Genomic DNA, 22,981 nt, shown 5'->3' on the forward strand with positions numbered 1-22,981 from the left:
AAGCTAAAGGTAACCTCGCTGGGACCTGACCAAAATGACCAATGAGGAGACAAGATACTTTCAAAAGCTGGGAGGAGGGAGAGAAACAAAGGGTCTGTGTGTCTGTCTTTATGCTGCTTTGCTGGGGACAGAACAGGAATGGAGTCTTAGAACTTTTAGTAAGTAATCTAGCTAGGTATGCGTTAGATTATGATTTCTTTAAATGGCTGAGAAAAGAATTGTGGTGAATAGAATAACTATTTCTGTCTGTGTATCTTTTTTGTAACTTAAGGTTTTGCCTAGAGGGGTTCTCTATGTTTTGAATCTAATTACCCTGTAAGGTATCTACCATCCTGATTTTACAGAGGTGATTTCTTTACTTCTATTTACTTCTATTTCTATTAAAAGTCTTCTTGTAAGAAAACTGAATGCTTTTTCATTGTTCTCAGATCCAAGGGTTTGGGTCTGTAGTCACCTATGCAAATTGGTGAGGCTTTTTATCCAACATTTCCCAGGAAAGGGGGGGTGCAAGTGTTGGGAGGATTGTTTATTGTTCTTAAGATCCAAGGGTCTGGGTCTGTAGTCACCTAGGCAAATTGGTGAGGCTTTTTACCAAACCTTGTCCAGGAAGTGGGGTGCAAGGTTTTGGGAAGTATTTTGGGGGGAAAGACGTTTCCAAACAGCTCTTCCCCAGTAACCAGTATTTGTTTGGTGGTGGTAGCGGCCAATCCAAGGACAAAGGGTGGAATATTTTGTATCTTGGGGAAGTTTTGACCTAAGCTGGTAAAGATAAGCTTAGGAGGTTTTTCATGCAGGTCCCCACATCTGTACCCTAGCGTTCAGAGTGGGGAAGGAACCTTGACACTCCCATTAAAAATCAATAGGAACTTTGCTAACTAATCCAGTGGGAACAGGATCTGGACTTTAGAAAAGAGAGCGGGAAATAAGAGGAAAAGAAAAAGTCACATACCTCGTTAAAACTTAGCTGAGTTTGGAAGAGAAAACTCAGTGACTCCATTTCTGCTCCATGCTGGAGACATAGGGCCAAGGTTAGAAGGAGACAGGTCTAAAAAAAAAATAAAGTGTTATTCAATAACTAATGTTGAACACACTTTGAAATTAAATAATTCTGCACTTGCAGGGAGACAGGGTTCAAAAATCATTGTGTCCTAATACATTTTTCTCTATAAAACCCACCCATTTTATTTACATTAGACACCCACTGACACTAAAAAACTGGTGCTCTGATACCTAGCTTCTCCCTTTCCCTCAAACCCATTCATTCAAAATATTCATTCCTGATGCACAGTAAACCTACTAATTCTTCCATTAAATAGCAGCGCCCAGTGTAAATTGGGATTCTCTCCAGCCGGCTAACTCCGTTTCTCTCCAGGCTTGAAAGAGTACGCTTTTCTTCTGGCCAGCACCTGTATAAACAAGGTCCAGCTCTTTCCCCTACAGTGATAAAGATCAAATTCAGGGTTATCATCGCAAAGGGATGTAAACTAAAGGGCACAGTTTCAGCAGTGAGTGTGGTGGATGGATTAGCTAGCCAGTTTCAATTAGTGCTAATAGGATTTATGTATCTATTCCTCTGAGGATTGTGCTGAAAATCTACACCAAACTGACATCACCTGTGGGTTTGTTTCTTAAATGTAGCTGAGAACATCCTGCTTTTATAGGCATACGCATTTAAAAGTGTGGTGTGTACAGACCACAGCCTGGGTTTTGGACGAGTGGCAGCTCCTCTGCTTCTGCAGAAGGTATACGTTTGTGTAGAAGCTCCTAACCCTTACAGTGGTGAAGCAAACCCTCTGGATGCAAACCGCTAGGATCCTGTCTTCCTGCCTTCTCATAAGGCTGACCTAACAGCTTTGGGAGACGTGCGAATTAGGCCCACTTGTCTCGGTAGTGGGGGCTAAGTGTGATGTCATTTGAAACCTTAACATTGTTAACTATTTCCTGGCTGATCATTTTAGCAGAAGTATCCAGCTACCCTGATTGTCTAATTAGGCTAGATTTCCTAAGTGCTAAAGGAGATCAGTGGAAAAGGGCCAGGGCCTGACCTTGGCTTCAGTGGAGGAAGAAAGTCGCAGTGGGAGTTGGGGAGGAGCTTAGGGAACGATAGATAGGCTGAGCCTCTGGGGAGGCCCACCACCAGCAGAAGCAGCTAGCAGGCGAAAGGGAAAATTTTCAAAAGTGTCTCACGGCAAGATATGTAGTCACATGATTTCAATGGGAGTTAGGCACTGGGGTTCTTTTGAATAAAGCAAACCTACTGGGCACCTATCTACATCTTTAGGGGCTTCAATCTGGCCCTTCCTGATTTAGGAACCTACATCCCAGTCTCAAACTGAGATTTAGGCACTTAGGACAGTGACTTGGAAAGTGGTTAGGACGTGTAGGCTCCTATGTGACGTAGGCTTTTAAAAATGTACCCTAAGTTTTTGCAAGCTTTACCAGTCATCTTCAGGATTCTGGTTTTAGAGCCTTTTTCAGACTTTAGATCCAGGTTTAGTCCCAGATAGCATTTTCTCATTGTGATGCAACAATCCCTTTAAGGCATCTGCATGCTGTACATTATACAAATACCAGTGACTGATTCACTGATTGAGCCTTCCTTTTAACTTCTGGAGTAGAACCTGTGAATGGTAATTTTCCAATGTACCCTATGGTTTTATTGTTGCAAAAATAGTCAGAATGATTTGTTCTGAGAGCCTGTGTCTTATATTCAGTTAATTCTTCTTGAAAATGTAGCTTATTTGCCAGAAGACACACTGCAGTCAGAGCACAGAACACTTAATCCACTCTGGCAATATTGTTTCGGTGTAATATGCAGTCAAAGGGAAGATCCACACAGCTAGGACTGGACTATGTAAAGCAGTATTAACTCAGATGGGAAGGGAGAAGCATTCTGTGAAATAAAGAGAGAGAAAGATAATATTCTACAGAGGGAAAACAGACTTATGGTTTATACTGAGACCCAGGGCAAACGTCTGTTCTGAAGAACCATGAACCCCTTTGAATCTCACGTGTATGTGCATTTCACATTTGAAACCCTGCATCCAAACACCTCCCACATAATTTTTATTCCAGGTTGGATCCAAATCAAAAAAGGGCCTATTTTCCAGTTCAGGTTTGGCTACAGCTAAAATCTTGAGCTGTCAGTCATATCAGAACCCTGGATTCTGGCCTTGATTTGAACCCATAGCCTAAACCTACCCCTGATCCAGCTCTGAGCACAGTCACTCTTTGGAGCCCATTTCTGTTCTTCCTGGAATGGAACACAGTGTCTAAGCTGAGTATTTGTCTTGACATGCTTGTGTTCACTACATATTGATAAAGCCAGCTGGCAACTTTAGGAAGGCTGATAAGCTAAGATCCATTTTAATCCACCTTTGAACATATGCTGCCTCTTATCCCAGTCTGTTAGGATTGTCAAGCGCAGACAGGAGATCATTCACTATGAAAATTGTACCTCTTATAGCTTTCTCCTCCAGCAAAATATACAGTGCTACCACAAAAAGAAAAGGAGTACTTGTGGCACCTTAGAGACTAACCAATTTATTTGAGCATGAGCTTTCGTGAGCTACAGCTCACTTCATCGGATGCATCAGCTCACGAAAGCTCATGCTCAAATAAATTGGTTAGTCTCTAAGGTGCCACAAGTACTCCTTTTCTTTTTGCGAATACAGACTAACACGGCTGTTACTCTGAAACCTGTCAGTGCTACCTCATTTGCTTATCTCCAATATTTATGCTGTAATGATACAGTATAGAGATCACAGGGTGGTATGAAGCAGTAAATATAGAGATGACACCAAAAAAGCCATTTGGCTGGCAGGTGGAAGAGACATTATCAGACAAGTAGGCATTGCAACGTGTCAAGAACATTCTGGAGGTGAATACATCTTTTGTAACTATCTTCCTGGTTGTTTGGGCTGCTTTTTACTTCCTCTATTTTTTCAAACTTTAGCAACTTACCCCTCACCTATTTTAAAATCTTTTCTCACCTTTTTAAAGCTTTAGCCAGCTGACTTTTTCCACTCTGCATGGCACTCGCCTGCCGTTTGCTGGATGTGCTAGGAAGACTGTTGGAATTATTATTTATGCAGGATATTATCACGACACTAATGTAACCATAAATTCCTTTATTAAATCCAAAGGCCAAATGGTATTTACATAATTGCTCCAAACATGCCTAAAAAGCCTAAATAATAAGCACTTTACTACATCCAAACAATAACAAAGTTGATAAACATTTAATCAAGATACTTACAAACGGGCTTTAAACTCAGGGGTGCTTAGAGCGATAGTGGTTGGCTCCAGCATGGCCAGGCAGTATTAGCAATGAATCCTTTAGGAGTTCACTTTTTCATACCCTTAAACTAGCAAGTGATGGAATTGCCAAGTGCTGACTTCAGCTAAAAAACAATTTGAGACAGTTCACTCTTATTTCTAGTCTTAATCCAGATACGATTTGCAACCCTCTTTCTCCACATGGCCATTCCTCCCTATCTCTTCCTCCTCCTTTCTGCTGACCAACAGCTTTTCCTTTGCACCTGAGTTCACCTAAACCCTAATTTTTGAGATAACACTGGTATGTGGGGTGGCCCTTTTTAAAGACAGATTCTCTTTGTCTTATTTAAAACCATCTGGAGTCACCCCCTATTGGTCAGAGCCTCCTTTTTAGAAACTTGCCCTGACTTCATCAGTTATTCTTTGAACCAGACCTCCTCCCGACTTCATTCCTTCTGGCCATACAACACACCTTCAAGGCCTTCCTTTTCAGCACATATTTCTTGAACCAAATTTAAGCTAAGTTTGATTCTCTAATTTCCCATTTATTCTACAAAGGCTGATCCAGGCTGTGTTTTCTCACACGTGAGAGATGAAAGGGGTTTACGTGGCCTTTCTACAAATCTCAGGACCATTCCAGCTACCATCGCAGCTTGAAGCTGATGAAAGACGATGAAAGGGATGGCTCTGAAATACAGACCAAGGTATCCACGGCCTTTGCAGTTCAGTAGCTACACCCTCACCCTAGCCACTAGTGACAATGTGGCCCTGGCCATCACTCAGCCTAGCTCCTCAAGAGCGCCACATCCCCGACACCACAGCAGAGGAGCTATGAAAGTAGAGAGCTGGTACAGAGGAGAGGCAGAGCTGAGACGCATGGGTGTCCCAGACCTGTTTAGTCCAAACACTGCCCTTATAGAATTATAGTCAAATGAATGAGACTTAACATTATTTTTATGCTTTTTGTTCAGAGATCCATTGCTCACCAGCATTAAGTTCCACATGGAATTTTTCCTCAAGCAGGTGAGTCAAAGGTCTAACGAAATAGACCCCCTTCCATCCCACGCTGCTGACAGAAACATTGCTAGATCACTTGGTATACTGGGCATAAGCAAACAATATACATTTTAGCATGGCTACAGGTAAATGTATGGAACTAGGAACAAAGAGTGTAGGCCATACTTCCAGGATGGGGGACTCCCTTCTGGGAAACAGTGACTCTGAAATAGATTTGGGGGTCATAGTGGATAATCAGCTGAACAGGAGCTCCCAGTGTGCCACTGTGGCCAAAACAGCGAATGTGATCCAGGGATGCATAAACAGGGGAATCTCGAGAAGAAGTAAAGAGGTTACTTTACCTCTGTATTTGGCATCAGTGCAACTGCTCCTGGAGTACAGTGTCTATTTCTGGTGACCACAATTCATGAGGGATGTTACCACCTTGAAGAGGGCTCAGAGAAGAGCCACGAGAATGATTAAAGGATTAGAAAACCTGCCTTATAATGAAAAACTAAATAGATTGAGCTCTTTGAGTGTAACAAAGAGAACATTAACTGGTGACTTGATTACAGTCTATAAGCATCTACATGGGGAACAAATATCTTATAATGGGCGCTTCAATCTAGCAGAGAAAGGTCTAACACGATCTAATGGCTGGAAGTTGAGGCTAGACAAATTCAGACTGGAAACAAGGAGTACATTTTTCACAGTGAGAATAATTAACCATTCGAACATATACCAATTAACCATTTGAACATATACCAAGGGTCATGGTGGATTCTCCATCACTGACAATTTATACATCAAGACTGGATGTTTTTCTAATAGATCTGCTCTGGGAATTAATGGGGAAGTTCTATGGCCTGTCTTGTACAGGAAGTCAGACAAGATGATCTCAATTGCCCCTTCTGATCTTGGAATCTCTGAAACCTAGCTAGCACTTAAAGGATGCAAATTGCAGTATAAATTCTAAGTGGCATTGCTAGTGACCTGGCGGGCCAATGCACTGAGTCTGCTCTCTCTTTTCCCACAGACAGGAGACTGGTAGATTGCATACTCACAGACAGCTCCCATGGAAAAAACCCAAACACTTGTGTTGGAATCCTTTTGACATAAAATTGAAATTTCCAGCCATAACAGCAAGTGCAGTGCTGCTGGGAGTGTCTCTTTATTGTTAGCTTAAGGAGAGAGAGTTTCCCCATGAAGAATAGTTAAAGAAAAGGCTCTTAAGCCTGAAATGGCAGCTGTCAATCTCTCTCTCCAGATTACTACACAGGTTCTCTTGTCTCAGTCCCTCCCCCCCCCCCGCCCCCATTAAAAAGCTTATCCAGTATGGAGTATCCACAACAGAGAGACAGTATATGTTCATTTCCTCTGGGCCCCATTCTATCACACTTTCCCCTTACTTTGTGAGTAGATCCACTGATTTCAATGGAACTACTTGCAGAGTAAGTTACTTACTACTCAGCATCAGCAAGGGTGGCAAAAACGCTTTGAGCGTGTCTGATTTATTGGGTGATAAATGCTAGCTCATCACTGAAAGAGGTGAAAGAGAATGTCTAGTGTGTAGTGCTCCATGAAATCCACTGATCTACATTCAGATAGGTCCAGCAAAACAAACCCAGCACGTTCAGTTCATACCACCTGCTTGGCTCCTTTGCAGGTTTCAGCAAACAATGCAGGTTTCATGCAACAATACATGCAAGTCTCAAAGTCAATTCCAGGGAAACCAGTGAGTTTAGCAGAAACAAATATGGTGACTTTGGTTACCTGCTATGCTCCTTGGGCCGCCACTACTCCTTGTGTCTTACAGAAAAAAAAATAGCCTTTCTGAATGGACTGTGGATGAGTAAAGGCAGAAACTTTGCCTTGTTTGAGCTTCTGTCTTGCATGACATTTTTTACTGATTGAATTGTCTCAACCTTCTTCCATAGCTTTTGTGACCTGTAGATATGTCCTTGGTTCCTCAAAGACATTATTCTAGTCCTTACAGAACCATAGCTGGATCTAAAAACAGATCTAAGAGCATTTTTAGCTGATTCCAGAATGCAGATCATGTAAGATCATACTGAAACTGTACTTATAAGCCTCAGTCCTGGTGCATTAGCCAGACCCTGCCATCTATATCATTAAGCCCAAACTCTGATTATTCATTGGGAAACAAACATGCAAACCGATCCTGATGGAAAATATTACTAAGCTGACAATTATCAAGTGGCATTTTAGCACTGCTGATGGGTTCTGCAGAAATTTCTATAATAAATCATTATCAAGGCAATTTCACCAGGGTTCTTATTTTTATGAGTATTTTCTCATCCTCATCACTATTAAATGCAAAAAATGCAATGCTGAGATGGAGCAGGGAACATTTAAAGAGTCATAAATGCAAATATATTATTCTTTCCTATAGCAATCAGGACTTCATTTTTTATTCTTTATATTGCAGTATTGCCTAGAGGGCCCATCTCAAATTGGGATACCCCTGAGCTAGGCATGAGGAAAGTCTATGGAGGAACTTATGCCCAGATCCCAAGAATTAGGCACCTATATACTTTGAGGATCTTGGCCCTAGAGTTTACCTAGACCAGCTAACTCATGTGAAAACTACAAACGGCTGTGCCTTCACTAGATGTCACCTCGTGGTAGCTAAATTGAGTTAAGAACACAACCTTTCCCCTAGGGAAGAGAAGGACCCTGGGGCTCGTTTGTGGAACAAATGGACTGTTGGCTGAGAGGGAAGTTTTCTAGCCTGCCAAAACGTGGAGAGCGAGCATGAAGCAGCACTGCCTGCCATGATGAAGACGAACACTGAAGAGGAAGGAAGTGGAACTTGCGCACAAAGTTTAACTTTTTACTTTTATTTTAAAATTTCTCACCGGAACCTCCAGGCCCTGGGGAGTTTGGTGCCAGCCCTGGTTAAGCGAGAAGCAGCCACAAAGCACATTATCCGAGCCTCACATTATCATTGAACGCCAATCAAGTTACAGCTGCCAAACTGATCATTTGTCCCAATAGCTGGGGCCAGCTGGCCTCTGTAACACAAAATGCCAGATGGGACCTAGTGTGTCTAGTGACCCTAGCTAGCAACAACAATGCTGCCTGCAAGCTGTGGCTGACACATTTGGCTCAGGAAAGAAGTGAAAATGACGGAGTATAAGAAGAGTGGGGATGGGAGTCTCTGAGGACTGCTCTGGGCCCAGCAGGGAAGCTCTATCCCCAGACCACTGTCAAGTGACTTCCAACCCCTGCAGACCCACAGCCTGTCTGGTACTGATGGAATTAGTCAGTTACTCTGCTACCACAACCAGCCCAGTCTAGCTTTGACCTCCCAACCCTCCAGCCTTCCGTTCTGCTGTCATTTACATTGGTGAACGTGGGGAGCAACTCCACTGAAATCAGCTCCTAGAGTTAGCTGGAAGCTACCGACTAAGAAACGGTTACACCTGAGTTTGGCTTTAATTATTGTAAAAGGTGTAGTGCTGGCATGATACTTGTTAACACAATAATACCGTCTAACTCAGTGGTTCTCAACCTTTCCAGGATGGCGACCCATTTGTAAACCTTGATGGCCTGTCACAACCCAGGGCCTGTCACAACCCAGACCCCGTCCCCGTCCCATACAGGGGTCCATGGGCTAGGGCCTCAGAGCTAACATTCCAGCCACTACGGTCAGACGTGAATAACTAGAGAAACCCCCCCAACAACAAGTGGGGGAGGGTCAGTGAGCAAAGACACCACCCAAAAACACAGTCCCCTCACCCCCTTGGGGACAGAAGGTAAGGGGGGGAGGGATTTAGAGGCCTAGTGGGGTGATCTGAGGATGTAGTGAGGAAGGATATAGGGGCACTAGGGTGTGGAGGAGGCATGGCGAGCTGATAGTGCTCTAAAACCACACACAGCCTCCACACACAGCCCATTGGAGGCAGAGGGTAAAGGGATGGGGGAAGAAGATGGAAGAGCAGGGAAGGAAGATCTGGGGGGCTCGGGGCCAGAATGGGTGGTACGAGAGAGGGGAAGTTGCCCATCTACGAAAGAGAGGTAGATTGGGAGGCCCAGGCTGGGGGGCAGGTCAGAGGGTATGGAAGACAGGGTGTCTCCTGGCCACAGGGCATATATCAGTGGGGCTAGCGCTCACTGGAGAATGTGACACCAACTGCTTCCTCCCAGTTCCTGTCCTGCAGGGCTGGGTCTCAGCTCCCCACTCTGGGCATTGAGAAGTGGTGCACAGAGGTAGAGTGCCACTCACTCAAACTTGGCCTGGCCAGCCTCGTGACCCCACGCGCCCCCGGAGCGGGGACCCGAGCCCACCCAGCCCCATGACCCTGTAACGCACTCTGGCAACCCAATTTTGGGTTATGATCCATGGGCTGAGAAACCCAGATCCAACTTCCTTTTTATGTCACAGTGCCATTATTGTGGAGACCATGATTTGGGGCCTGATTCTGGTCTCATTTTATGTGGTCATTAAGCAGTTAAGCCCAGATCGTGAAAGGTATTTAGGCACCTAAACTCTACTTGACATCAATGGCAGTTAGGTTCCTAAACACCTTTGAGGATCTGGGCCTTAATGCCATAGCCCATGAGAAAGAAGCCTGAAGCTTTAACAGCATCAGGACCAGTCAACCACCACATGACCACCTCTTTACACAGGTTGATACGATGCCTCTTTGTAACCTTTGTATTTCACTTTTCCTAGATGGTAAAACTCTTTGGGGGCAGGGACCATTCTTCCCTTTGTGTTTGTACAGCCCCTAGCACAATGGGACTCAATCTTAGGGGCACTGTTGTAATAGAAAGATCAATCTCGTATTAAGAAAGGCACGATCTGTATATTTAAGTTGAGAATGCATCTATCCAGGAAAGTATTCCTAAAAGTTTTAGCACATGACCATCTATCTACAGCGAATTAGATTACAGAGAAACTTCTAGGGATGCCGAGTGTCTGAAGCTTGCTCAGGCTGGTCACATTTTAAGCAGAACAAGATACTTTACAGCAGACCTCTTTTTATAAATAGATCCCCCCAAACTGCTTCAGGTGGACGGTGTTGACAACCTGAAAAAAAAAAAGAATTTAGCAAGTATAATCGGAGATGAATTTAAGGGAGTACAGTTGTATAATATCAGTGTTGCCTGTGAAAGTAAACAGAACCACAGAAGAGATCAACACAAAAACCGGAACTGCTGGAAGTAGTCTAAATGCTTTAAAATTCTCCTGTCCTTCCCATCTAGCTTGACTTGTGGTACTAATGCCAGACTCCAGGCTTGCCTACACTAAAGAGATGGTCATTCTGAGAACCAATTGTCCCCTAGATCAGGAGTTCTCAACTTCTTTCTTTCCGAGGCCCCCCTCAATATGCTATAAAAACGCCACCGCCCACCTCTGCCAAAACAACTGTTTCCTACAATAAGAGCCAGGGCATTAGGGGGTAGCAAGCTGGGCAATTGCCCAGGACCCCATGCCATAGGGTGCCCCACCAAACTAAGTTGATCAGGCTTCTGCTTAAGCTCCAGGTGGCAGGCTCAGGGCCCCAGGCTTCAGCCCTGCACAGTAGGACTTAGACTTTCTGCCCTGGTCCCCAGCGAGTCTAACTGTGGCCCTGCTTGGCGGACCCCCTGAAACCTGCTTGCAGCCCCCTGGCCCCTGGTTCAGAACCACCTTCCTAGATCTCTTGTAGAACATCTCGTCTCCACAGATGGAATTGCCTCTAATGGTTTACATGCAGATCAAGTGCTATCTGGATTAGACTTACTTTCAGCAGGACTTAAATACGATTCATTAAATACGAACATTAATACCAGTGTGGATGGAGGTCGCTGGCCTAATAGCACAAATGGCTCAAAGATGCCTCCTATTACTGTCCCACAATGCCTCAGTAGCCATTTGAAATCTCCCAAAATCCACTGCTTCTGGGGCCCATGCTATAGGTATCCAGACACCATTGCCACTGAGGGCCAAATTCTCAGCTGGGTGTAAATTGTCCCCAAGGGAATGATTGCACCACCTGAGCTTCTAGCTCTGAAACCGTTTAAAAGAGCCCTACCTGGTTACAGAACAGCCAGGCCAGTTCAGAACAAGACTCAGCAATGTATAATGTGGAAAAAACTGAAATGTTTGTGCTTACACCAATTTTATCCTGCCACTTCCATCAGAAACAATTCAATTCTTTGATTAGACATGGAAAAAAAAAGTGGATAAATACAATTTCTTGGTGAAATCAGAAAAAATCAAATAGGCTTCCATCCATCTCTTATACTATACTGCTAATGCATTTGGAGCGTAATGATTTCCATTCCTACCGAATCCCATTCCTAGGGACACTGAATATCATTATAGTACTTTCTTGTTTCATTAAACTTTTCACTATGTTGCAAAATGCCAGGAAGCCTTATAAAAATTATTTGTAAAACAGGGTGTGGGCAACCTACGCAGCCTGACAGGAGTAGAGAGGACAGTTTAAAACCATTTTGTGATAGGCTTTGAGTTGCATGGATACACAGTTATTAGTTTAGCAGGTGTGCTGAAACCTCTCTTTTCCTAGTAATTTCATGATGGGATGCTAAATGCAAGCAAAACAAGAGAATTACGAGACCAACACTGAAAACCATGCGCCCTTGCAATTCTTTTTAGTGAAGGATGCTTGCAATTCTCTATTCGTTTAATAATACCAGTGTTCTTTAGACGGAGCAACTGATTCACAGTCGCTTCTAAGTTTCATGTGAACTTGAAACTGTGATAGGAGAGAAAGGTTCTCAAAGAACCCTGTCGCTCTTTTGCCAAGTGGTAGCAGATTTGGGGGCCTCGCAGATTGCTCTCTCATGGGACTAGATGCGAGTGGGCGTGGCAGCTGGGTATTTTCATAGCATGACCGGTTTTAGTTACACCACTCCTTTACCAGAGGCGGTCACAAAGGTCACCCAAGCAGTCCCCTCTTTCAGAAATCCCAGCCAACACTGCAATGCCCCGCTCCCAAGGAAGCAACAGTGTCCCAAGGCCTGACTCTAGTCAGAGAGCCGAAGAATGATTTGAAGGAAAGATTAAGACAATTAATTACCCTGCGGATAGCTGAGCTAAGCTATGGCGAAGGGGTGTGTGATAGCAGTCTACAAATTGATGAAGAGTGTTAAGGGAGAGGAATTAGAAGGGAATAGACAGAGAAGCATCGTGGATTCATCATTCAGGCATCAGAAGACCTGGGTTCTGGTCCCAGCTCTGTCATTGGCCTTCTGTGTGAGTGAGGGCAAGTCATTTCATTACTCTATGTCTCCTTGTGTATTTAGATTGTAAGCTTACGAGGAGCAGGGACAGTGTCTGACCATGTGCCCGTGCGGACCCAAGCACAACGAGACCCTGATCATGACTGAGACCGCCAGGCACGGCAGTAATATACATTCTAACATAATAAGGAGGAATAGGATATAATTATAATTTAGCCTGCAGCACATGAAATGTCCTCAGAGGGGATACAGTCACCAGTGAAGCTACATTCAGAGAATCACCAATACAGCCATGGAAACAGAAATCCACCCAAACTGAGGAGGGCAGGAGCAAGTCAAGGGAAAATTGCAACTTGGCAGAAAAACAGAAGCGAACAGCAGAAACACCATGGAAATAAACACACCAGCTACAATGGAAACATGTGCATCACCATCAGAAGGAAAATAAGTGTCCATCAGGGTAATGCAGGCACAGAGGAAGAATCAATAAAGGTAAACAGACTCGTCACAGTAGGCTCAGAACAACTGACAAACAAAACAAAACAAAACAAAACCAGACCGGCTTCTATCAGTAAACTCATCAGCCCCATAAAATCCCCAACCATGCTATGTATTGCAATAGAAATTTCCCTAGGAAGCATATAGACAGGAGTGTTCTCTGGTGGTTAGAACAGGGGACTCCAAGTCGGACTTCTTAGGTTACCTTCCCAGCTCCACCACGAATATGTTATGTTTGACTTTAAGAAAATTATTGAATCCCTCTGTGTTTCAGTGTTCTCATTTATATAGGGGGCGTTATAATACCTGACCTATTCTGGAGGGTATTCTGAACATTCATTAATTAATTACTGAGAGGTGCTCCAAAAGGATATTGTGATATTCATTAGAACTAACTCCATGGTGCGGCACATTTCAACAGCAGTAGTGGGAGTTGTCTGGAGAGTCTCTTATCATCCTCGGAAGCACAACACATTCTCATTAAACTACACTCCGCGCATGCCCCGTGGAATCTGGGGTACTATAATGAACCTGGTGTAGAAACAAAAATAAATGCCAGATTAAAAAAAATCCTGCAACCAAGTGAATTTCAAGTTTTAGTTCCTAGTCTGGGCAGGTGCTGCATCCATGCCTCCTATGTGGTGCTGAGTACTTTCAATTTGTATCGACTTCAAAGGGAGTCGAGCTAGCAGGAGGAAATCCACACTTGCAAGCAAGTGGAGTTTTGAAAATTGGTGATTTCATGGGATGCATCAGTGTGTCTGTATTTAAGCCACGGACTGGCAGGCGGGAACTACACTGTGTCGTCTGAATAACAGTCCATCTTCGGTGCCTAGTGAGGATTAGCCGTAACCAAAACTTAGCTATGTCATATAATAATGGCATGTTTCCTGAGGTTTTGTAGGGAGCTTTTATAAAATGTCCTGCTCATGAGCAGTTCTGCTCTGAAAACTGCTGTACAAAGATGGATGGGAATGAGGTGGCCTGGGTATTCCAGTCTGGCCTGCAAGATCTTTATCTTGCACATGGGAAGGAAAGACCTCAGACTGACTGTCAGATCCCAGGCTGAGTCTGCAGGGCAGGTAGTTGATGGTGGAGGGAAAAAATCATTTTTATACTTGTAAATTGAGTACCTTTGACATGGATTATGCCGAGAAACAGTAAACAGAGTGTCATTAGTATGCCATTTTTACAGTCATGTTTCAGAGAAGAAATACACTTTTAAACCTTCACAACTATTCGTATTCCTACTTCATGCCAACTCCCAGCCTACTTGAAAAGACAAGAAGATACATTACAAACGAAGTGGCTGGAGCAGTAAAATATTAGGGTCTCACAGTAGCTACTATACTATAATACTCACCAGGCTTCATTGAAAGAGGAACCTCCGGCAGAGTTAGCTGGTAAGCTAGAGTTCCTATTTCATACAAAAAAGGACATCTGGGGCTTTACTGAGGTCAGTCACCATAAGTACAGCTGAAGTCTTCTTATTTGCAATTCCTAGTGAGATACCGCTGCAAATTCAAAGGATTGATCGCAACCAGCAGTCTGTCATTCTAAGTGATGAGGGAAGCAATTGCTCCTGATCTCTCGAGGATAGAAAGGAAGAAGCCAGTCAACATCCTTTTCCTTCAGAGACAAGCAGCATCTGACAAAAAAGAAAAACTCATTGATACCCTTATCTTTAGGACAGACAGAGAAGGCACAATGCAAGATTCCCGCTATTACATAACAAGTGGTTAGAAGTCTCTTCTGATAAGAGGTATAAATTGAAGGAATTAATAGCACTTCTGTTTCTGTGTCCCTGCTTGACATTGTCGTGCTGCAGTGCTCAAGAATAAAATATGAACAGTGTTCCACTGAAGAGGCATTGGAAATTCTTAACCTCTAGTCTGCAGCTGTACGGTAGGATGGATAAGGCTCACGTCACTAGAGGACAAGCAGGGCTGTGCTGTTGAAGACTTTAAGTGGCAGAGCACTGAAGGCAGCAGGTGATAATGGTGACAGAAGAGTCACCATTTAAGTCTTTATAACTGCCTTGTCAAGTGATTCATATTCTCACAGCATTCCCCAGACGTCCCCAATACGAATAACATGTAGTGAAGTACAAGGACTACAGCAGTAATGTTATGGACTTGCAAAGGAAAAGCAGTAAAGATGTTAATGGAAACCATTGAACTGATTGTTAACTAGCATTTAAAAAAAAACAAAAACCATTTTTCAAACCCCAAGTGTGAGCAGCATTATTAAATGGGCACATGAGGATCCTGTTAGTCTATCCTGAAACAACACATAATGCTGTGGTCTGAAGTCAGCTGGCTATCACAGGCCCCCAGACTTCAGGTCAGGTTCAGACCTACATGTTCTGATCTAGGGTTTTGTTTGAATCTGGGCACAGGTGCTGTTTCCAGTCTGCTCTCAAACAGTCCACACATGGTGTCAAGCAAACATGCTCCTTTCCTGGGATTTGGCTTTAGTTGTCACAAAATAAGCAAGGATACAAAAAGGTTCAGCTTGGATTTTTCCCCCCAGCTTGGCTGCTCCCAAGGATCGGGACCATTCAGTCCATACTCTAGATCCTCTCTCTAGAGAGTCACTGCTACCTGTTATCTCCAAGTAGGTTGGTAAGTCATCTACTTCTGTGAGTCACTAGAGCCCATTTAACTTTCCCTAGCACAATCAACAACTGCTAATGTAACCCCCACACCTCCTGGGTGTGGTGCTCTGTCCCCTCTAGTGGCACCGAGAACACTAGAGATTAATGAGTCTGCTACAGCCTTAGCTAAGTGGTATGTGGCTTTTAGCTCATGCAGTAGAGGGTCATGCACTAAGATCCAGAGGTTCCAGGTTCAATCCTGCCCATCAACCACTGGGGTCTGTCAGCGTTACAAGTGGGGGGCTCATCTGGGATATCAACTGGGAGGTCTCTGAAGCTTGGGATGCACTTCCTCAGCTGGGGGAAGTACGTGACCCACATGCCTCTTGGGTGTGGTGTTCTATCCTCTCTTGTGGCACCGAGACCGCTAGAGATTAACGAGTCTGCTACAGCCTTAACTAATGGCCATGTGGCTTTTAGTTCATGCAGTAGAGGCTCATGCACTAACCTCCAGAGTTCTTGACCTAACTTTAGCTGAAGAAGGCAGGGGTGGCTAACATGAAGATTCCTGCCACCACCCAGACACACACACACACACACACACACACACACAGAGTATGCTGAGTTAGTTAGATCTGGGTATTTACCAACCCCTGATTTTGTTAAACCTCCCAGAAATCGTCAGGTCCCCTTTACACCCCTTTAAGGGTGTGATCTTAGTGAACAGAAGTTAGTCATCCATAGCAGTTAGCCTAATACAAGACCAAAACCCGGGGAAAAGCAACAATACCACATTGTCCTATGGCTCAATACTGAAAGGTGCTAAGCACTCTGGGCCTGATCCAGCAAAGCCCGTAAGCACATTATGGGACTGCTCATGTGCTTAAAGTTAAGCATGTGCTTAAGTGCTTTGCAGCATTGGAGCCAGAATGCTCAACACCTTGTGAGATGGAGCCTCGAATCATTCCACTGGCTGTAATTTTAGTCTGAGTATATTTATTTTTTTTACATACCATACCAATTCTCATTTTTGTTTTCTCTCTCCGTTATCCTCCTTTTATGGACCAATAAACAATGAAGTAAATTCAGCTGGATTTTCATCAAGGCTTGTGGGCATGTGGAGCCAGGTCTTTGCTTTTGCTGAAACAATTCCACTGAAATTCTTCATATTGACACAATCTTGGAGCTGTAACTCATGAAAGCTTATGCTCAAATAAATTTGTTAGTCTCTAAGGTGCCACAAGTCCTCCTTTTCTTTATGTGTCCTGTGTAATTAGACAGTATACTGTAGAGTGAATGGCGTGGTCAGTGAAATATTTTAAAGGCTGAAGTAGTGCTTAGTGTTGGAATTTTTGCATTTAAATGAGTGGACGGAGTGTCATACAATCAGGAATGCTTCCCTAAACAGCTATACAGCGTGTAGGTCTCAGTTTACTGGCTAAGTGGATCAGATGTTGCCCCAGACGGAGCTAGCATTTTAGCTATTTGTGGTTAGCATATCAAGAGAGCAAGAGGGTTCAGAACGTTGGGTAGGGATAGCTCCGGGGAGCTGACCAGACAGCAAGTTTGAAAAATCAGAGTGGGGGTGGAGAGTAATAAGCGCCCGTGTAAGATGAAGCCCTGAATAATCGGGACTGTCCCTATAAAATCGGAACATCTGATCACCCTGCCTGCAGGAGAGAAGAAAGCAAAAGCTGCAGGCAGAGAGTACGTCTCCAGGCTTCTTCTAGCCTAGGAACAAAAGTGCAGCCAGTTATTTAAAAAAGAGAGCAAACAGGGAAGAAAATAAAGCACGATTCTTTTTTTCTGCAGCCTATCAGCTTTGGAATCAGACAGCCTCCTTGTGGGGCAATGGTCTTTGCAGGAATAAAGAGGCTTATGTTGAGGAAACAGTATTTCTGTGGCAGCGAAAAGGGAGGCTTGGTCATATCAAAAGTGGGACAAGTAGCTACAGCATGGGGCATCCAATAAACAGACCATTCACTATGGAGCACTGAATGAAGCTGGGGTTATTGTTCATTGCTATTCATGACATTAATACGTGATTTAATATTCCTGGGGGAGATAGGAGGGTCAAGGTTAAATGCAAACATGTAAATTAATGAAACATTCATGTTGCACAATTACGCAGTCCAAAGAGAGATTTCATGTTGAAGGTATATGGTAACACAGCTTCCTATGTATATGGCACATTATTATGTAATCACATTAAAAAAATTACAGGTATTTTTTAAAAACTCTAAATTACTAGAACTATCACATGATCACTGCATACAGAAAGCTAATCTTGAGTTGATACAACTTACACATTATCCTGGGCTGCACTTAAAATCAGAATCTAGCCCTTACCTATAGGAGTATCTATATAACTCACAAATATCATTAAAGACTATATTCTTTACTGCATACATGCAAAGGGGAAGTTAAAGTTGCACAGGCGGAAAGGCAGAAGTCAGGAAATATGAAAGTTAAGGTTGAATGTGCAACTTTAATGCTCTGAATTTAAATTTTCTACATTTGTTAAGGAAAAAAGAGAGGGTGACAGAAAAGCCAGAAAAAAGTCTCCTGCAGTGTTCTAACACAAATGTGCTCTAGTGTCTACCAACGCCATTAGTAAACAGAACATTAAGAGACTTAAGAAGCAGCAGTGAGCCAAACATTGTCTTGAATCTATTAATAGCATAGCAAAGTTTGCATTTCCATGATGTGCATGTCCTAGAATATAACATTAAAAGCACAGCATTCAGATGATCCCAGGACTTGCTGTAATGCTCTGGTTCACCATGGTTAAAAAATTTTAAACCCAAAAGAGGTCATTTCTTTCCCATCTTTGTCAAATTAAAAAATAATGTACAGGAATTTTCTACAACTTAAAATAAAAATTAACCCAGGCAGAGGCCAGGCACAGAACATTTCAGCTCAAAAGCTGAACACGGCAGATACTCGTAACTTTCCAAGCATATGGGTTGATCACTGACATTGTTCTAGAGCTGAGGTTGCAGTAGGCTGTGTAAGAGATTTACCGTTCAACAGAATTCCTCTGAGTTCATTACCCAGTGGGTTCCCTATTTCAGTGGCTTGACTTTGAGTATGTCACAGATTCATGAATCCTTCCTTTAATTTACTCTTCTTCATTTTCTGTGAAGCCTCTAACGTTAAAGACTGCACATGGATAGTAGACCAAGCTCTTTGGAATCGAAGCAATCAGACAGCATGTTAAATTGACAGCTTGACCATATCAGCAAGAACCACATGTTTTTCTTGCCAAAGCTCAAACAGGTCAAGGCCTTTTAATTTCATGTGGGCTTTATCTGTATCCTTAGAGAAGACAAAAATGTTAGCCTAGGCCAGCGACATCATCACAGAGCATAACAACACTTCAATAGTCCAAAGATGATGTTTTGATTGACATCACGTTATCAGTATTGAACCCCCCTGCTGGAATACTGCAGGCAGATATACTGTGCATTAGAATTGTGGCACCACAGCACTAACACACAGTACCACACTGATGATCATATATCAACCCCAGAATGAACAAGGAAGAATTATCACAGACGGGTTATGGTACAAGAACGCAAAGATCTCTAGTAGCTAACAAACACTCATATTTAAAAATGATCTTTTCTGAGGCTCAGTGAACCACTGAGGTCGATTAGCCAGGAGGAAGACAAGCTGATTTAAAAAAAGCTTTGACAAGCTAAACACCTCTGGGAAGAATAGTTAATCAGGAGAAGGGAAAGCATTGAGCAAAAATGTAAAAACGCATTGTTTGATATCGTATGAGATTTTTAGGACCATAACATGACGATTTTGCATAGAAAAAAGCAGGAGAGAGAACGAAGAGAAATATTTGAACGAAACATTAATAAAAATATCAGCAAGAACAATTTGGTTTTAAATTTAAAAAATTCCTCTACAATTTTGGAAGCCCTAACACGATAGCATTGTGCCAGGAGTACATAAGAAAGTAAAACTGACTATAAACAAAAAGTGAAAAAGGCAAGCCTAGTTTTGCTGTCCAGTCTCAGTGAAATGAAGAGTGTGTAGCATGAGGACACAATCACAAAAACGAAGAGAGGGAAGGCTCTATCTTGATTAAGCTCCTCCTGCAACACATCGTCTCTGGTAACTGTGGAGGACCAGTAACACTATAACCACTCCATAGAGTAAACAAAATTTTTTAGATGTATAGTTTCACTTATTTCTGTTAAGAACAGAAATAGAGGGGGGTTTGTTTTTTTAAAATCACTTTTTTCTTGACAAGTGTTCCTAAAAATAATTGACTTTTTAGGGCCTAACTAGACTTGGGAAATTTTCTAACTGATTTTAAAGCCATTTCCAATTGAATTATTTAAGACGGGTTGGAGCTGTAGTATAGACTTTTGGCAGTTTAAGATGATCTGAGCCATTTTTACCAAACTAGTTTCACAATCACTTTGAAGACTGTCTTGAGGCCAGTTCAGTGAAATTGCATCATGCCATTTTAAACCACGCAAAGGAGGGTCTGCATTATGGCTGGCAATACTTTTAAAATGAGTTTAGTTGACCCAGTTTTAAAACCAGTTAGACAATTTCTGAAGTATATACAGGGCTCCTAGAGAGCTCATGAAGGCCAGATTTCAAATAAAACAGGTGGTTTTCTGTAGCAGTGGCAGCTCAACCAGTGATTTAAATGCTTTATGTACACAGTTCCATCGACTTTACATTTTCAAAGTACAGATCAATTAACATCATGTAGTTTCCAATTTGATTTTTTTTAAATGAAAGTTGAAATGAAGTTGAACCTACCAAAGGCCCTATCCATCTTTTACAGTGGGAATGTTGGGCAACTGAAGCAGCTGATGTCATTGACTTGTCAACATGGATCTATTTGTTTGATTTTACTCTATAGACTGCTTAAGTGTCTACTGATCATTTCATTAGAGCTGGGTGGAAAACAGTTTTCCTGACTTGCAAGAATTTGAGATTTCAGAAGATTTTCCCATCCCAAAAATCGGTACAAAAAGCTGAAATCACAAATTCCCACAAACCAAAAATAATTCAGATCAGGTCAACAGAAACACTGTTCCAATAATTTTGAAATGTTTTGATCTTTAATTTTTCCCCTCTAATTTAAATTTCAAAACGAAGTCATTTTGTACGGAAAAACAGAACTTGTTTCAAAAATGTCAAAATATCCCAGTCTCAACAAATTTCAAAAAAATTTCAGTGTCCCATTTTGACAATTTCAAGGGTTGTTTCTGTTTTTTAAAAACAAAACAAAAACAAGAAGAGGAGGAAATTTGTTGAAACCTGTGAACACTTTCAGTTTCAACAAACGAATATTGTCTGACAAAAAAACATTTTGCCAAAAAATTCATGACCAGCTCTAGAATTAATCTCACATGTCTTAACCCTGCTGAATTACAATGTATTACAGCCATTTTACCTTTGAAGGATTCATCTGAGCTCTGGATTTGACCATGATATTGTGCTGGGACTGCAGAGGGTCTTCATTAGATCTCTTCTCTGATACTGACTGAGGAGTTTTTTCTGTTTTCTTTTATTAGACCGTATGGCAACATTCCATACAGTTGATCAAGGATGGGGTTCTATTCCATTAGACCCAAAAGAGAATTTTGTAGATCCAAGGGCTGCATGTGTTCTTTGTACAATTTGATTTATGTCTTTCCACACACATTGCCTGTTTGGCCCATAAATGTTCCCCAAGTCCTGTGGCAGCTAATGAAGAGGTTCTGCTTTTGGGCTAGCTATGTGCTTTCTTTGGCATCTGGTTTTCAGTTAAAAAAATCAAAAAAACAAAAAACCCACACATAATTGGCATGCTAATCACACCCAGATCCATTTCAGTGCTCTTCAGTCTCATCCAACCCAGCCAAGGCACTCTCTCTCTCTTCCGTCATCATGCCTGGCAGAGAAGCAAAATATGGATGCCACAAAATTTCTTTCAAGGAGTGACTGTTGATAAAAGGAAACAAACAAAAAATTATGAGTGTTGGCTGCCTGCACAAAGTGTACTTCTAGTCCTTAATTTTATGTGATAGCGTATGCAATTTGTCTCTGTCAATACCACCAAGAATTAAAAATGCAGTAAGCAACCCAACTCTGTTTTTTGAGGCTCGTCTATTATTGTTTCATGATCTGTTTGCTGTCCTAGAACCATTATTTATTTATGCAACACTGATGTGGTGCAATGGCACCTGTTGCACCAAGTGTTGGGACTGAGACATTATTAAGGGCACAAGAGGAAACTATCCCACTGCGTACGAAAGATAGGAAGTATGGCAAGAGACCACCCTGGCTTAACCAGGGGATCTTCAATGATCTAAAAATCAAAAAAGAGTCCCACAAAAAGTGGAAACTAGGTCAAATTACAAAGGATGATGATAAACAAACAACACAAGCAGGGACAAAATTAGAAAGGCTAAGGCACAAAACGAGATCAAACTAGCGAAAGACAAAGGGTAACAAGAAAAAATTCTACAAATACATTAGAAGCAAGAGGAAGACCAAGAACAGGGTAGGCTTGTTACTCAATAAGGGGCCGAGGGTGGAATAAATAACAGAAAATGTGGAAATGGCAGAGGTGCTTAATGACTTCTTTGGTCTGGTTTTCACCAAGAAGGTTGGTGGTGATTGGATGTCTAATGTAGTGAATGCCAGTGAAAATGAGGTAGGATCAGAGGCTAAAATAGGGAAAGAACAAGTTAAAAATTACTTAGACAAATTAGATGTCTTCAACTCACCAGGGCCTGATGAAATGCATCCTAGAATACTCAAGGAGCTGACTGAGGAGATATCTGAGCCATTAGCGATTATCTTTGAAAAGTCTGGAATCTCTCCTGTCTTCCAGGAAGACTGGAAAAGGGCAAATATAGTGCCCATTTAAAAAAAGAGAAATGAGGACAACCCAGGGAATTACAGACCAGTCAGCTTAATTTCTGTACCCGGAAAGATAATGGAGCAAATAATTAAGCAAATAATTTTGCAAACATCTAGAAGATAAGGTGATATGTAACAGTCAGCATGTCAAATCAACCTGATAGCTTTCTTTGACAGGGTAACAAGCCTTGTGGATGGGGGGAAGCAGTAGACGTGATATATCTTGACTTTAGTAAGGCTTTTGATACTGTCTCGCATGATCTTCTCATAAATAAACTAGGGAAATGCAACCTCGATGGAGCTACTATAAGGTGGGTGCAAAACTGGTTGGAAAACCTCTCCCAAAGAGTAGTTATCAGTGGTTCACAGTCATGCTGGAAGGGCATAATGAATGGGGTCCCGCAGGGATCAGTTCTGGGTCTGGTTCTGTTCAATATCTTCATCAATGATTTAGATAATGGCATAGAGAGTACACTTATAAAGTTTGCGGATGATATCAAGCTGGGAGGG

The 22,981-nt window shown here is 42.4% G+C and overlaps 2 long non-coding RNA genes across 2 annotated transcripts in view; both read right to left on the reverse strand.

The window, feature by feature from the left end:
* Window positions 1–949: 949 nt before the first annotated feature.
* On the reverse strand, window positions 950–21,100 carry LOC141993628 (uncharacterized). Its single transcript, XR_012640913.1, has 3 exons — window positions 21,018–21,100; window positions 14,354–14,638; window positions 950–1,045 (listed from the first exon to the last, which is right to left on the reverse strand). It is a non-coding gene; the product is annotated as an uncharacterized LOC141993628 (long non-coding RNA).
* The window catches only part of LOC141993629 (uncharacterized), a 173,892-nt gene continuing 172,009 nt past the window's right edge, over window positions 21,099–22,981 (reverse strand). The window contains exon 4 of the long non-coding RNA XR_012640914.1: window positions 21,099–21,547. This is a non-coding gene — a long non-coding RNA (uncharacterized LOC141993629). The remainder of the gene's footprint in view (window positions 21,548–22,981) is intronic.

The sequence above is a fragment of the Natator depressus genome, chromosome 9, assembly GCF_965152275.1.
Source record: "Natator depressus isolate rNatDep1 chromosome 9, rNatDep2.hap1, whole genome shotgun sequence".
Taxonomy (NCBI): domain Eukaryota; kingdom Metazoa; phylum Chordata; order Testudines; family Cheloniidae; genus Natator; species Natator depressus.